Source organism: Equus quagga, chromosome 9 (genome assembly GCF_021613505.1).
Source record: "Equus quagga isolate Etosha38 chromosome 9, UCLA_HA_Equagga_1.0, whole genome shotgun sequence".
Lineage (NCBI taxonomy): Eukaryota > Metazoa > Chordata > Mammalia > Perissodactyla > Equidae > Equus > Equus quagga.
Genome location: NC_060275.1, coordinates 57,558,140 through 57,573,793, shown reverse-complemented (window position 1 = coordinate 57,573,793; position 15,654 = coordinate 57,558,140). Strand labels below are relative to the sequence as shown.

The 15,654-nt window shown below is 40.3% G+C and overlaps 1 pseudogene; it reads right to left on the bottom strand.

The window, feature by feature from the left end:
* Nucleotides 1-746: 746 nt before the first annotated feature.
* LOC124244554 (serine/threonine-protein kinase MARK2-like) lies at nucleotides 747-4,460 on the bottom strand (annotated as a pseudogene).
* Between the last annotated feature and the right edge of the window lie 11,194 nt (nucleotides 4,461-15,654).

Here is a 15,654-nt window from a genome sequence, read left to right as displayed (position 1 = left end):
TCTGGCACCATGGAACTCAGGATTTTCGTGCTCCATGTAAAGTGCAGAGAGCAAGGCTTGACCTCCCCACATTCTTTCTTGCCTTGGCTGCCCACCACGGGATGTTTGATTAGCCCTCCTCTGTTTTGAGCTTCATGCCAATCTTTCTGACCAACTTGAAACACAGCTGTCTGAGTATGAAGTTGGAGAACCTTCCAGTGGCCCCCTGCCAGCCCTGGATGTTGCCAGAGGGAGAGTCTTTGGTCACACCTTCAGACAAATTCTGGTGACTACCCTTGACCGAGCTGCCCAATGTGGAGAGAGTTTGGAGGGCACATCCTGGGGAAAGTTGGTTCCATCTGGGTCTCTACCACTGTTGCTGGTATGTTGGGGTGGGGAGGGTCTCCTCAGGGCCACACTGAGGTGCTATGCTTCGGGGGATGGTCTTCATCTCCAGGCCTGGTAAAGAACTGGCAGACACTTTTTGGCTGTGCTCTTGGCCTTCCTGCCTGACTCCTGGTCCTCCCCATGTTGCTCATTTTCTCTCTTAGAGTAGAAATTAATGATGGTAATAGCAGGCTTCCTGAAACTCTGCTGTTTGGGGTTGGCAGAGACCCAAGGCAGTAGCTTGCAGGATGGAGAAGGACTGCAGCTCTTGGTGGGACCAGTTGAAGTCAGAGGCTTCACAGTACAGCCCCTGGTCCAGCCCTTCAACTCGATGTCTTGCAGCCCAGGAGCAGAGAGATGGCTATTGCTTCATCACACTTCTAGCCCATCAACAAGTCCTAGATCTCTTCCCATTTGTAGCCTTTGGACATAATCAACTCAATCTGCCAGGAGTCCTTATAGTCATCTCGATAAAAGGCTCCTGCTGGCCCATGTACATTCATGGATCCCTCGTGATTTCCTCTAAAGTGCCTCTCTCACTGGGGTTGTGGATCAGGAATTTCTTGAGCAGCTTTTCACACTCCACAGACATGTATAGGAGATTATAGTATATTCTGTTCAGTACCCACTCCCACGAAAGTCTGTCCATTAAAAGGCAGGGACCTAGGGGGCTGTCCCCGTGACATAGTGGTTGAGTGTGGTGCACTCTACTTTGGTTGCCAAGGTTTATGGGTTCTGATCCTGGGCATGGACCTACACCACTTGTCAAGCAGTACTGTGGTGGTGACCCACATACAAAAATGGAGGAGGGCTGGCACAGATGTTGGCTCAGGGCCAATCTTCCTCAAGCAAAAAAAGGAGGAAAATTGGCAATGGATGTTAGCTTAGAGCAAACCTTCCTCACCAAAAAAGAAAAAAGACAGGGACCTGGTGACCACCATGTACAGGATGACTCCAGGCATCTCACATCCCTGCAGGGCCGTTGTACTTTTGGCCCCAGAAGAGTTCTGGGCAGCATAAGGAGGACTGCCACAGAAGGTATCTAGCTTGTTCACAAAGGTTAACTCATCGTTGAAGCTAAAGTCTAGAACCTCAATGTTCAAGTCAACATCCAAAAGCAGGTTGTGCCTTCAGGTCCCTGTGGATAGTACCTTTCTGGTGGCAGTGCTGCACAGTGAACACCGTGTGGTGGAATCTGCCTAGGGCCTCTTTCTCTTTTATGGGGCTATGATCCAGTAGGTAATCGAACACCTCTCCTCGCCTAGTGTACTTCATGACCAGATAGAGAGTTTCCTGGGTCTCAGTCATCTCAAATAACATCATGGTATTAAGGTGATGCAAAGCTTCATGCTCTAGACTTCACAGAATAGTCTCTGGAAGCTGGAGGAGCTTTGCTGACTCTTGTTAATGACCTTCACGGCCACCTCTGTCCCAGTCAGGATATGCTGGGTCAGCTTCACCTCAGCAGTTACCCTAGCCAGTGGTCTTGAGGAGCTGGCAGTTGCCAATATGGATCTGCTCCTCAGCAGAGATGGCCAAGAGGTCCTGAAGTATGATGGACTTACTGCCAACAATACTAACAAAGGTAAAAAGGAAACTGAGAAAAATAACAAAGAAAATAAAGAATAAAGCAAAAAGTGGAAAAATAAAAAGAACCAAAAATTGAGAAAAAATAAAAACAAAGAAAATAAGAAAAATAAAAAAACAAAAATGGGAAAAAATAAAAATGAGAAAAATTAAAAGAAAAGCGAGAACAAAGAAATGAATAAGAAAAAATGAGAAAAAGGAAAAAAGAAATAAAATAGACAAAACGCCAAAGAAGAAAAAATCTGCAGTCAAAGTCCCTCATCTTACCAAAAACCAGCTTCCTGGGCTAAAAGAACCAAAACTCTAGGCTGAGTCCAAGACTTAGGGGCTTGGAATTCTGTAACAATGGCTCCTTTCAAGCTCATAGCAAGAAATGGACCTATCATGGCCAGGAATAATTCACAGTGGTTTTCTTACTTTAGGTTTCAAGAACACTTAACTCTTTAAAAATAAAAATAGGGAACCCCAAAGGGCTTTGAATTTATGTTGATTGATATATACCTTATTAGAAATTGTAATCTGTAGGATGCTTCAGTGGCCTTTTCATTTCTAATTTGAAAACCTGTAATAATTTTTGGCTTTTAAAGAGCTCATAATATCTACATTTAAAATATTCAATTTCTTTCGGGGCCGGCCCAGTGGCCTAGTGGTTGGGTTCACATGCTCCACTTCAGCGGTCTGGGGTCCACAGGTTTGGATCCTGGGCACAGACCTGACATCACTTGTCAAGCCATGCTATGGCAGTATCCCACATAAAATGGAGAAAGATTGGCACAGATGTTAGCTCAGCATCAACCTTCCTCAAGCAAAAAAGAGGAGGGTTGGCAACAGACGTTAGCTCAGGGCTGATCTTCCTCACAAAACGAAGAAAATTCAATTTCTTTAAACTTTGAATTATTGGTCACAAAGTGATGTCACAGTTTAACTGGCATCACAATACTATAAGAAAAGATTCTATTGCATAAATCACAGTAGGTTACATTATTAATAGCTATAAAGCTGAGGGGAAAATAGCTTTCATCATATTTTTTTTTTTATAGTTTTCTCAGAATGTCTAGAGTAGACTCCTCCATTCTGTGAGCCAGTGAACTCACCATGTCCATTTTGATATCTTTAAACATAGAGCTTGCAGCTGTGGGTCGAGAAAGCAAGTCTTCTACTCTTTCTTTTTTAAGCTAACAATCTTTCATGCTTCATGTCTGTCTTAGTCATCATGGATGGAGATCCAGGTGCTGCCCATGATGTCACTACCTCAGGGGAGGCAATAAAGAAGCCCCTTCATTTATTCCTTCTCTAAGTCTCTTCCTTTCCTTATGTAGATCCAAGTTTCCTAAACTATATCATTTTCCTTTTCTCTGAAGAACTTCTTTTAACACTTCTTGCCAGGCAGATCTAGTGGCAACAGATTTTCACAATATTTTTGTCAGAAAAAGTCTTTGTTTCTCCTTTACTTTTCAGGGATAATTTTGCTGGGTACAGAATTCTAGGCTGATGGGGTTTTCTCCCTTTTCCTGCTTTCATAGTTTCTGGAAAGAGTCTGGTGTAATTTATCCTGGTCCCTTTATAGATAAGGTATTTTTTTTTTCCTTTGGCTTCTTTCAAGATTTTCTCTTTGTCTTTGATTTTTCTGCACTGTGAATATGATATTCCTAAGCGTAGTGTTTGGTTTTTTGTTGTTTTTCTTTGGTTTTTTGGTGTTTACCTGCTTACTGTTCTCTGAGCTTCCTGAATTTGTGGTTTGGTGTCTGTCATTAATTTTGGAAAATTCTCAGCTATTATTACTTCAAATAGTTCTTCTATTCATTTCTTTCTTCTCCTCTTGGTACTCCTATTATGTATATGTTATACCTTTTTTAATTGTTCCACAGTTCTTGGATATTCTGTTCTGTTTCTTTCATGTCTTTTTCTCTTTGCTTTTCAGTTTGGGAAGTTTGTATTGACATATCTTCAAGCTCACTGACCCTTTCCTCTGCTATATCCAGTCTACTGATGAGCCATAAGAAGCATTCTTCATTTCTGTCACCATGATTTTGATTTCTAACACTTCCTTTTGATTCTTTCTTAGAGTTTCCATCTCTCTGCTTATATTACCCATCTGTTCTTGCAGGTCATCCACTTTTTCTATTAGAGCCCTTCACATATTAATTATAGTTATTTTAATACCCAGTCTGGTAATTTCAAAATTTTGGCTGTATTTGAGTCTGGTTCTGATGCTTGCTCTCCAAGTTGTCTTTTTTGCCTTTTAGTATACTTTGTAGATATTCATTGGAAGCTGGATATGATGTACAGTGTAAAAGGAGCTGAGTAAATATGCTGTAGTATGAGATTTTGTGTTTATCTCCTTAGAAGTTAGACTGTGCTTACTATTCACTGTAGCTGTAAGTGTCAGAAGATAAATTTCCTCTGATGTTCTTGTTTTTTTCTTCTCTGTCATCTTTGAATTTTCCTAGAGACTTCTTAGATAAGGTCTGAGGCTTGTAGTTGTTTTCGTGATAATCCCCTATCATGGTACAGGAGCTGTACATAATGCTGTGGTGGTTAGGTATAGAGGGAGAGGAAGCATTTTATAGTTCTATGATTAGGTCTCAGTCATTTAGTGAGCCAGTGCTCCTGGCTATGACCTTCACAAGTACTTCTCAGCCACAATCACCCCTCACTTAAGTGAGACAAGGAGGCTAGAGGGAGCTGGAGTTGGGTATTTACTGTCCCCCATGTCTCTGAGGCTCTGGTAAAACCCAAGGTGGTTAGAGTCTTGTGAAATAGCTTCCCCTGAGCATAGACTTTTGTTAAAGAAAACAGAATGCTCTGAGGATATTTCAAAGTTATTGCTTTTTCCATTTTGAGTTGATTTTTAATTGTATTTTATTTATTTTCACAATGGCCCTTTTCTTTGTTTCTTATTTTTATTATTATAATTATGATGTTTCATAGGTGATGATGGCAGGAGTGCTATCAGAAAGCAGGAACAATATTTTATATAATTTTTTAAATGTTAAACATATCCTGCAAGAATAAAGGTCTTTTAGTTAAAGTTCATTACTGGTATTTACATTACTGGTAATTACAATAGATTTATTAGCATAATCAATCAATCAAGATTGGTGGGTCAATCCAGCATTTTTATGGCAATCTTCAAATCCTAGGAAGCTCTTGGTTGTTTCCACAGAAATAAACTTTGGCAGGGTTCTCTCAATTCCCATGGGTCTATAGATATATTCTCAATGAGTCTAGATTTATCAAAAATATTTGTAAATGTTTTATTTTAGATGTTAAACCATAAACCCGACCTTGATGGGTGGACAACAGTTGGGTTTGGGTCTCCAGGAATTAGCGTAAACTTAGAGCCAATATCTAGTATCCCCAAAAGGTCTGTATAGTAGATTGAATGGTGTCCCCCAAAATTCATGTTCTTCCCAGAACCTCAGAATGTAACTTTATTTGGAAATAGGGTCTTTGCAGGTATAAATAGTTAAGATAAGGTCGTACTAGATTAGGGTGGGCTCTAAATTCAATGACAGGAGTTGATTATGAGAAGAGGAAAGGAGCGCCAGAGTTACACAGACACAGGGAGGAAGGCCATGTGAAGATGGAGGCAGAGATTGGAGTTTTGCTGCCACAAGCCAAGGAAGACGGGGAACCACTAGAAGCTGGAAGAAGCAAGGAAGGATTCTCCTCTAGAGCCTTTGGAGGGAGCACAGCCCTGTTGATACCTCAATTTCAGATTTCTGCGTTCCACAACTGAGAGAGAATAAAATTCTATTGTTTTATGTACCCAGTTTGCACTAATCTGTTATGGCAGACTTGGGGAGCTAATACAGTCTGGATAATTTTTTTTCCACAGTGCAAAGTAAGTAACCATGATTCCCTTTTAGAACAGATTAGAGTACAATTTGAAGTACGTACTTGTGGAGTTCTCAGTCCTACCTCAAGGTTACTTGGTTTCCCCTTCCATCAAGGAGTTCTGGTTCTGTGAACTGACTCAGGTCTGGAAACTGGGTGAAAGGCCGTAACTGTCCATTGATGTGACTTGAGTCAGCTTTCTGGCCATCAGACCTGGAGTTTTTCTTGTTAAGTAAATCATGTAACATTCTGATAGGCTGCTCATCTGTTCCATTCCTAGGGACACTGTGATTAATTTCCACTGCCAAAGATTCCTGCAGGTCCTAATTAGCCCTTTGTCTCTGATGCACATTATTATAAATGTATCCACTTTGTCTTTGGTGGTTAATGGCTACCATTTGACCTCTGCCACCCTGGAATCCTAACATCCCATTGAAAACAGAAAGCACAACACAGTGGCAGTGTCTCCCACCATAATACCTAGCCAAAAGTGAATAGCACTATAGAATTTTTGTAAATTGCTAATACTCCACTCACTGATATATTTCTCAATGCTTAAGTGACTAGAATGTCTTCATACAATACAGTGCAGATGGGAGGTCACACACACACACTATAGCTACTCTAAAATTCCTATCTTCTTAAGCTATTGTGTTCTTTCCTCTACATTATGCCAAAGAAGTCCTAGCCTCTCACCCGCATTAAACGTAGATCAATGTTGAGTCCAAGTTCTAGCCAATTAACAAAGTAAATTGTTAAAGCCACTTCCAGCTTCTTAATTAACATACTAAATCTGGAATTAATTTTAAGTGCACCCGTATAAATATTTGCAGTCTAATCCCATATTGTAGGCTGTTCCACTCAGTCTAACACCTTTAGAATCTATTTCCGTACACATTCCCTGGGTTTATGGCGATATAAGTTAATAAAAATTTGCAATTCTATTGATGTATAAGCTATTGCCTCCTTTATCAGACTTTGTCCTCACACCCTTGGAGCATACTAAGATCTTAGCCTTATCACAGGACTACAGGTAGGAAGGCAAGGGTAGATGAGGTGGATCTTGAGTAGACTAGACATTCTCTTACAATCCAGCTGCCCAATATCAGATTTCTTCAAGCAAATCTCAGACATGAAAATAGGCTGCTTCCACTGGCTTGGGAACGACTCAGAGGTTCAAGATTCTTGCCTTTATCTGAGTCCTACAAGAAGTCTTCATTCCGTTTTTTAGAGTCTCAGTCCTTCACAATCAGTGTCTTAATTTTCATATAAGAGACTTGATGAGGCTATGAACTTAACTTATCCTTTGATTCTCTTTTGTAAAAACTTTATTGAGATATAATTCACATGGCGTACAATGCACTCATTTAAAATGTACTATTAAATGGCTTTTAATATATTCACAGATTTGTTCAGCCATCACCACAATCAATTTTATAGTGTTTTCATTATCCTAAAAAGAAACCTTGCACTCCTTAGCCATCACACCCTAAGCCCTCAATTCGCCACCACCCCCAGATCTAGGCAACCACTAATCTGCTTTCTGTCTCTGCAGATGTATTTGCCTATTTTGAACATTTCATAGAAACAAAATCATAGAGTATGTGGTCCTTTGTGACTGGCTTCTTTCACTTAGCATAACATTTTAAAGGTTCATCCATGTTGTAGTATGTATTGGTACCTTATTCCTTTTTATGGCTAAATAATATTGCATTGTATGGATATGCCATGTTTGTTTATCCATTCATCAATTGGTGGGCATTTGATAGCTAATGATGTTGAGCGTTGTTTCATGTGCTTATTAACCATTTGTATACCTTCTTTGGAGAACTGTGGATTTCCATTCTTTGCCCATTTTTAACTGTGTTATTTGTATTTTTATTAGTAAGTTATAACAATTCTTTATATATTCTAGAAACAAGTCCCTAATCAAATATAAACTGCAAAAATTTTCTCCCATTCTATGGGTTGTCATTTTACTTCTTAATAGTTCCCTTAGAAGCACAAAAGTTTTTCATTTTGGTGATGGTCCACTTTATCTATTTTGTCCTTTGTTGCTTGTGCTTTTGGAGTCGTATCTAAGAAACCATTGCCTAATCCAAGGTCATGAAGATTTTCCCCTATGTTTTTTTCTATGAGTTTTATAGTTTTAACTCTTACATTAGGTCTTTGTCTATTTTGAGTTAATTTTTGTATATGGTGTTAGGTAAAGGTATAACTTCATTCTTTTCCTGAGGATATCTGCGTGTCCTGGCACGATTTGTTGAAAAGACTGTCCTTTCCACACTGAGTTGTCTTGGCACCCTTGTCAAAAATCAACTGATCGTAAGTGTGAGGTTTCATTTCAAGACTCTCAATTCTATTCCACTGATTTATATGTCTATTCTCACACTAATACCACACTGTCTTGATAACTATAGCCTTGTAAGTTTTGAAATCAGGAAGTATGGAAAGTATAAATTTTCCAACTCTGTTCTTTTTCAAGATTGTTTTAGCTATTCTGCATCCCTTGAATTTCCATATGAATTTTAAAGTCAGCCGGTTAATTTGTGAAAACGAAAACCTAGCTGAGACTTTGATAAAGATTGTGTTGAATCTTTAGATCAATTTGGGTAGTATTGCCGTTGTATTAATTTCCTAGGGCTGCCATAATAAAGTACCACAAACTAGAAGGGTTAAAACAACAAAAGTTTATTGTCTTCCAATTCTGGAGATCAGAAGTCTTCAGGATCATGGTCCCTCTGAAGGCTCTAGGGGAAAATCGTCCCTTGCTTATTCCTAGCTTCTGGTGATTGCTAGTAACCCTCAGTGTTCCTTGGCTTGCAGCAGCATCACTGCAATCTCTGCCTGTGTCATCACGTGGCATTCTCACCATGTGTCTGTGTCCAAATTTCATGCTTCTTATAAAGATGCCAGGAATATATTTAGGGACCTTCCTAGGCCAGTATGACGTCATCTTAACTTGATTCCATCTGCAAAGACCCTATTTCCAAATAAGGTCACAATTCACAGTTTCCAGGGGGACATAAATTTTGGGTTACATTATTCAACCCGGTAAAACTATCTTAACAATATTAACTCTTCTGAGCCATGATCATGGGATGTTTTTCCATGTATTTAGACCACCTTTAATTTCTTTCAATGATATTTTGTAATTTGTAGGATATAAGTTTTGCAGTTATCTTATTAAATTTATTCGTATTTATTCTTTTTGATGCTATATTAAGTGGAATTATTTTCTTAATTCCATTTCAGTTTGCTCATTGCTGCCATATACAGGTGATTTTTGTATATTGATGTATCCTACAACCTTGCTGAATTTGTTTATTAATTGTAATAAATATCTTAGTGGATTTCTTAGAATTTATGTTGTGATTCTGCAACTCAAAAAAATACATTTTGGGTTTTACTTTCACCAATATCTGCCCTGTGGTTACAAGAAGTAAGAGTTTTTTAATAACTTCCATAGAGGCTGTCTGGTTCTCTGACAGTGACCCTGACATGAGCTAAGAATTTAAAGACCAGAACTTATCATTTGCTTTGGGAACAGTCTAGTGCTCTGAGATAAATCCACTCAATGAAATAGTCCTTTTGATCGTCATTCCTGCCATATGGTCCAGTGAAGCTGCCATTTGTCCCCTAGAACACTTGATTCAGAAGGCTTTTCATCACCATATGATTAATCATGATGCCACTGCATGCCATGGATCGATAGCATCTCATCAATAAGGAGCTTATCACTGTACTCAAATCCAAGAAAAGAACCGAAGCACTTCCTGAGTCCCATCGTTGAGGATCCATCTCCTAGAAACACTCAATTTATCAGTTAGGGTCAGCTAAAGGGGGGAAATCAAGCCAGTTATTTTTACAGAGAGAACTGAATATAAAGAATTACTAAATAGATATAAAGTTGTTAACAAAGAATTGGAAAGACAAAAGTAGAACGCTAATGTGTCATTGAGGTAGCAACTAAAGAGAGCAGCTAGGACTGTTAGAACTGTTTCAACTCAGAAGCCTGGGGGAAAGACTCCATGAGGCCTCTGAGAAGGCAGAAATGGTTGGTTTATGCTGGTGTCTCTGAGGAGGCTGGTTCTTTGAACGTTGGAAAACTGGGGAAGCATGCAAGAAGCCAACAGGAAACAGACAGGAATGAACAGGTCTCTATCCCTCCTCCATCCTCGTGGTCTTCCTGTAATATCCCCTGTTGGTAAAGCATAACAGAGGGCTAGCAGGTGAAACAGAAATGTCATTTGAAGAATTCCAGGCCAGCGTCACAAAGCAGAGCATAGAAGAATGGGTTTGAAGTGGAGAGATATAGCTTAATACTGGTCATGCTGTGCCACAATAATCATCACACGCCATGATGGTATGCTTTGCATGGTAAGGACACCGCAGCTCGTATGTCCAACCTCTGTCCAAAGCCCCACAACTGCGTCAAGCCTAAGAGTGTAAGTGCCAACAGTGTGGTTTGGCCTTGGGAGGACAGTTCACGGGAAGAGGCCTGAGCAAACTGTAGAAGCCAGCTGGGTTATTTGGGTGGAGAGTTCTAAGGTCCTGGGTACAGAGTGTGGTTTAGTTGGAGGCACAGCCTCTGAGGGCACATCTCCTTGGTCCCACTGACTCAGATAAAGGCACGGTTGGAGGAGGACTCTCTTACCTGGGGCTACAGAAGAGCCTAGCAAGAAGTAAGGGAAGCTTACAAGGTAGATAATAGTGTCACTAACATAAATGGCGACTGGAGGAGAAGGAACAGATTTAGGGAAAGTGGATGAGTTCAGTTTGGAGCATGTTGAAAGGCAGCATAGTGTACTGTTTAAGAGCACAGACTCTAGAGCCAGATAGCCTGGGTTCATAACCTATCTCCTCTATTTATTAGCTATATTTTTAAGTAAAATTACTTAAGCTCTCTATGCCTCAGTTTCCTCATCTGTAAAATATAATAGCATCTACATCACGGGGTTATTGTGAAGATTAAATAAGTTATAGCCTGTAACGTGCTAGAACAAAGTAATTATTTGTAATCTTTGAAGTGTCTGTAGGATATCCAGTAGGCAGTTGGATATGTGAGTCTAAATTCAAGCATAAGGTCTGGGCTGGAGATACAGACAAGAGATACATAGTTGACACATGAGAGAAAGGAAGAGAATACCTCAGAGAAGTGTTGGGTAAGAATACAAGTGTCAGTGATGGAACTCTTGAAGGCCAAGATATTCAGGGCATTAGAGGAAGAAAAGCACATGAAGAAGACAGCAAAATGTCCCCACCCATACACTCACAAGGACAGTTATCTCTCACTACAGTCACATGGATGGCTGCATGACTTTATTCCCCCACCCACGTTTGCAATAACACATCAGAGAAAGACTTCCTCCTTTCATTCTTTCAAAACTGAATGCAGGGCCAGCCGGTGGTGTAGTGGTTAAGTTCACATGTTCCTCTTTGGCAGCCCAGGGTTTGCAGATTCAGATCCCAGGCACAGACCTAGCACCACTTATCAAGCCCTGCTGTGGCAGCATCCCACATAAAATAGAGGAATATTGGCACAGACGTTAACTGAGTGACAGTCTTCCTCAAGCAAAAAGAGAAAGATTGGCAACAGATGTTAGCCCAGGGTCAGTCTTCCTCACACATGCACAAAAAAACTGAATGCAAAGAAAAGTGCTAAATTTAGGCAGTACCTCTGTAATAAGCACAAAAACCCGCAAAATTGAAATGGCAGAGCAAACTCAACTGACTTGTTCACACTTGTCATCTCTACTTGCTTGACTTCCACTCACTCTTCAAGCTATCACATTCTGGCTTCCACCTTCAGCACTCTGCTTCAACCCTGTTTTGGGAAGTCACCAAGATCTTATTGACATATAAAATGGACATCTTGCCAATAGTTGATGCTGTTGATTTCTTCCTGTTTCTTGAAACAATTGCTGCCGCATCTCTTGAATTTTCAGACACTGCTTTCACCGGTTTCCTTCGTAAACCCATCTTAGTGTTTGCACAGGCTCTTCTTCCTTGGCATTTCAGCCAACTTTCTTTTCCATCAACACCAGTGATATTGTTAGTGAGCATAATAATAACAAATAACAAAAAAGATATAAGAAATTATCTTGTGTTGTTGAGATTAGTAGTATCTAAGATATGCGGATTGGTTAGAAATACGTTATAGGCATCTCCTCTTTATATTAACAGAGGGTAGCATTCAGTGATCCTAATAGCCTGTATACAGTAGTCCCCCCTTGTCCACAGGGGATATGTTCCAAGACCCCCAGTGGATGCCTAAAACCACAGATAGTGCCAAACCCCATATATACTATTTTTTCCTATGCATACATACGTATCATAAATTTTAATTTATAAATTAGGCACAGTAAGAGATTCATGATAATAACTAAGAATAAAATAGAACACTTATAACAATATACTGTAAGAAAAGTTACCATAGACCTTAGCAACCTCAGCATGTGATGTTTTCTTCTTGTTAAGTCAAAAACTTTCACCTTTTCACTTAAAGGAACCACTTTATGGCTTTTCTTTGGCGTATCCGAATTGCCAGCATCACTGCTCTTGCACTTTGGGGCCATTATTGAGTAAACTAAGGATGACTTAAACACCAGTACTGCGATCCTACAACAGTTGATCTGATAACTTGAGATGGCTACTATGTGACTAACGGGCAGTGGGTGCACAGCGTGGATCCGCTGGACAAAGGGATGAGTCATGTCCCAGGCGCGATGAAGCAGGACAGCGCAAGATTTCCTCAGGCTACTCAGAATGGCATGCAATTTAAACTTTACAAATTGTTTGTTTCTGGAATTTTCCATTTAATATTTTGGACCACTGTTGACCATGGGTAACCAAACCGATGAAAAGCAAAACTGCAGATAAGGGGGGACTACTGTACTTCAGAGTCATGTCCTAGGCTTAGAGGCCATAGATTCCATGTCCTAGCCACTTACCTGAGAAAGCTGTTAGCTGATTCTGTCTGGCTTAGCTGAATCTTGCCACTGTAATGCTGGAGCATCAGCCCGAGTAAACCATCATGACTTAGCTGAGGACGGAGAACTGGGATTTGACTGAGCATACAGAACAGGTTGTAACCAGTTTTGTATCTGCTTGCTTATGTGTTTATGGATGTCAGAATTTGGTGTGAAATTTGCTTTCATTGTGACATACTAAAAAGCTAGACTCACCCTATAATTTTCATTCAAGCCAGGATGCTTTTGAGAGTGAAAAAACGTCACTGGATAAAGTGGAGTCAATTATTTCTAATACACGATTGTGCACATAGTTAAAACAAGTCATCAAGGGGATTGACAGTGAAAACAGTTGCGTGAATACATTACTTAGGGAAACAAAGAGTCAGGAAAACCACAAAATTATCAATTTATTTCCTTAACAAAATAAAATGCCATTTCAGGATAACACCTTTCTCATCACCACCTAAATCTCTGCTCTCATTTCCTCTTCCCTTGTGTTAAGTGCTGAGGAAGGAGTGCCTGCAGAGTTCAAGGAATACTGTCTCCCATGCGAGACAATACAGCTGCAAGAGGACAGCGGTGACATCTGACCTGGAGAAGGTGTTGATCAGCTCTGAGTCCCAAAGATCTATATTCAGCCTTAAGGACGTCACTGTTCTTGATGAATCAGATCTGAAAAGAATCCAAGCTTTCTATTTAAACTCTCCGTTTAGAGGTGGGAAGTGAAATGTGCACCATTTCAGTGATATCTAGACCTAGTAATCAAGAGAGCTCTCTGCAGTGCTTACGTCTACTCAACATTTCTTCTGTGTTAGCATGGATCTGCTTTTAGTCAATAAGATCAGATTTTATTTCTCCTATTAGATTTTGTTTTAATTGAGGACAAACTAACATGTCTTCTGCTTCTTTACATTCCCCTACAGTGCCTAAAATATAAGAGGTGCTCAAAAATATTTTTCAATTAACCAGTTAGTTGATAAGATGATTCTCAGTTAGGAAACATAAGGACATTTACCAGCCTCAAGACATTCCAGCAACAGAGAAAAAGTCTTCATGTAAGGAGGTCCTAACAGCTACTCGAAGCTACACCCCAGCCATTTGTGGATCTCTTGATTCAAGGGGAAGGAGTTGCTTCTCCCCCTTTAACACTTCAGCCCAAGAGTGCACATGTAATTCCTCTCCTGACTTCCACAGCATGGCTGAGACAAGTTTGAGACTTTGAAAAAGACTCTTAAGACCCAGAAAGGAAAAGGCAGGCGGACACCTGAAGTTTTTGGCAATTAAACACTTAGGTTCCCTTCACTCATCCTCATCGTGGAGGTTGTTACAGTGATACTTGCATCCTCTCTCCAGATTTGCTTCACTCTGGTTGAGGCTGTTTGTAATCCCTCCCTCCAGAGGGTCTTCAAGCCTGTCTAGGCTCCTGGAAGTTCAGAATGAACAGTAAGGACAAGAGAGATAGGAGTTCTCTCCCACACCTAAGCCTAAGGGTCTGCCTGCAGTCTGCTGCTTTGCACACCTGCCCAGAGAGAACAGTCTCCCATCGCCTCTCTACTCATAAGACCATAGACCTGCCCTTCGCCTTCAACAGGACACCAAAGTCAGGCTACAGCCTAGCATGTCTAAGATCTCGACAAGCCATACCACATAATATGGCAGACAGTTCTCTACATTGCCAGAAGGTTCGCTTCTGTCATCCTGGCTAGGGAAAATCAAGAATACACACTAAACCTTATGTTGAGGTATTGGTAAACAGACACTTAACTTCTTGCAGTTGTCAGCTTTGAGTAGAATATTCAGCATAGCAACGGAAATGTTTTAAATCTTATGGCGACTGAAGAACATGTGACGGAGAAGGTCCTTAAAGTCCATTTTAGCATTAATAAATTATAATCGGAAAAAGAAATCCCAGTGGACTTCGAATGCATTGCAGGCGGAGAGAGGAGGCCTCCAGAGAAGACAGTAGATGTTGCTCTTAAAAATAGTTTTTCTGGGGGCCCCTCGGCCAAATCTCCCTTAGGTTGAAGTCCTCTAATCTTCACCGTATGATTGATATTCTTCTCCTTTAGAGGAAAAGCAAATGGAATTAGCCAATTGTGTCTGGTAACTGTTAAAGTGTTACAAGGATCTGGATAAGCCTTTCCCAGAGGATAAGTTCCATGTGTTACATCCAATAGACATGTAATTCTTACCAAGTTCCCATCAGAAACCTAGCTGTGTCCCAAACTGTGCCAGTTTGCTGTTTGATGATGCTATTAAGAAAAATAATGAAGTAAGGTTGTATATAATTAGATCTCACTACAGTCAACATTTCTGCCCCAAGGGAGATTATAAATAGGGTCAAAACAACCTATTTTTAACAGATGCCTGTATTAAGTAAAATTTCTGTGTCCACTCCTCTAAGGGGGGTGGGGGGAGGGATGTTGATTTCTTACAAAAAATCTAAAGAGAAGAACTGAAAAGATCTGACCTAAGCAGTTAGCAGTGCACACAGCGACTGTGAAAGCTGCCCCAGCCCATATGCACCCTAATGAGCCTCAAGTTTCAGCATTTCCTGTTTTATGACACCCAGTCTGCAAGGTCCCTGGATGCACTTGAGTTTGATTTTGTTTCTACTGAGGTCAGCTGTGGAAGGGATGCACAAGGACTCAGAGTGTCATAATACGGACCTTGGAAAATACACATATTTGTTTTGTTCATTATTTCTCTTATTATAGGATGTGCATTGCTGTGGGGATGAGAAAAGTGTGCTGAGTGGGAAAATATATAAAAAAAAAAATGGACTAGGTCTTATCCATACAGTCTTTGTGAGAGTTTTAATTTCTGAGACAATTTGGTGTAGAATCTGCTCTCTTGATGTGGAGAGTAACACAACATCAATTAACTA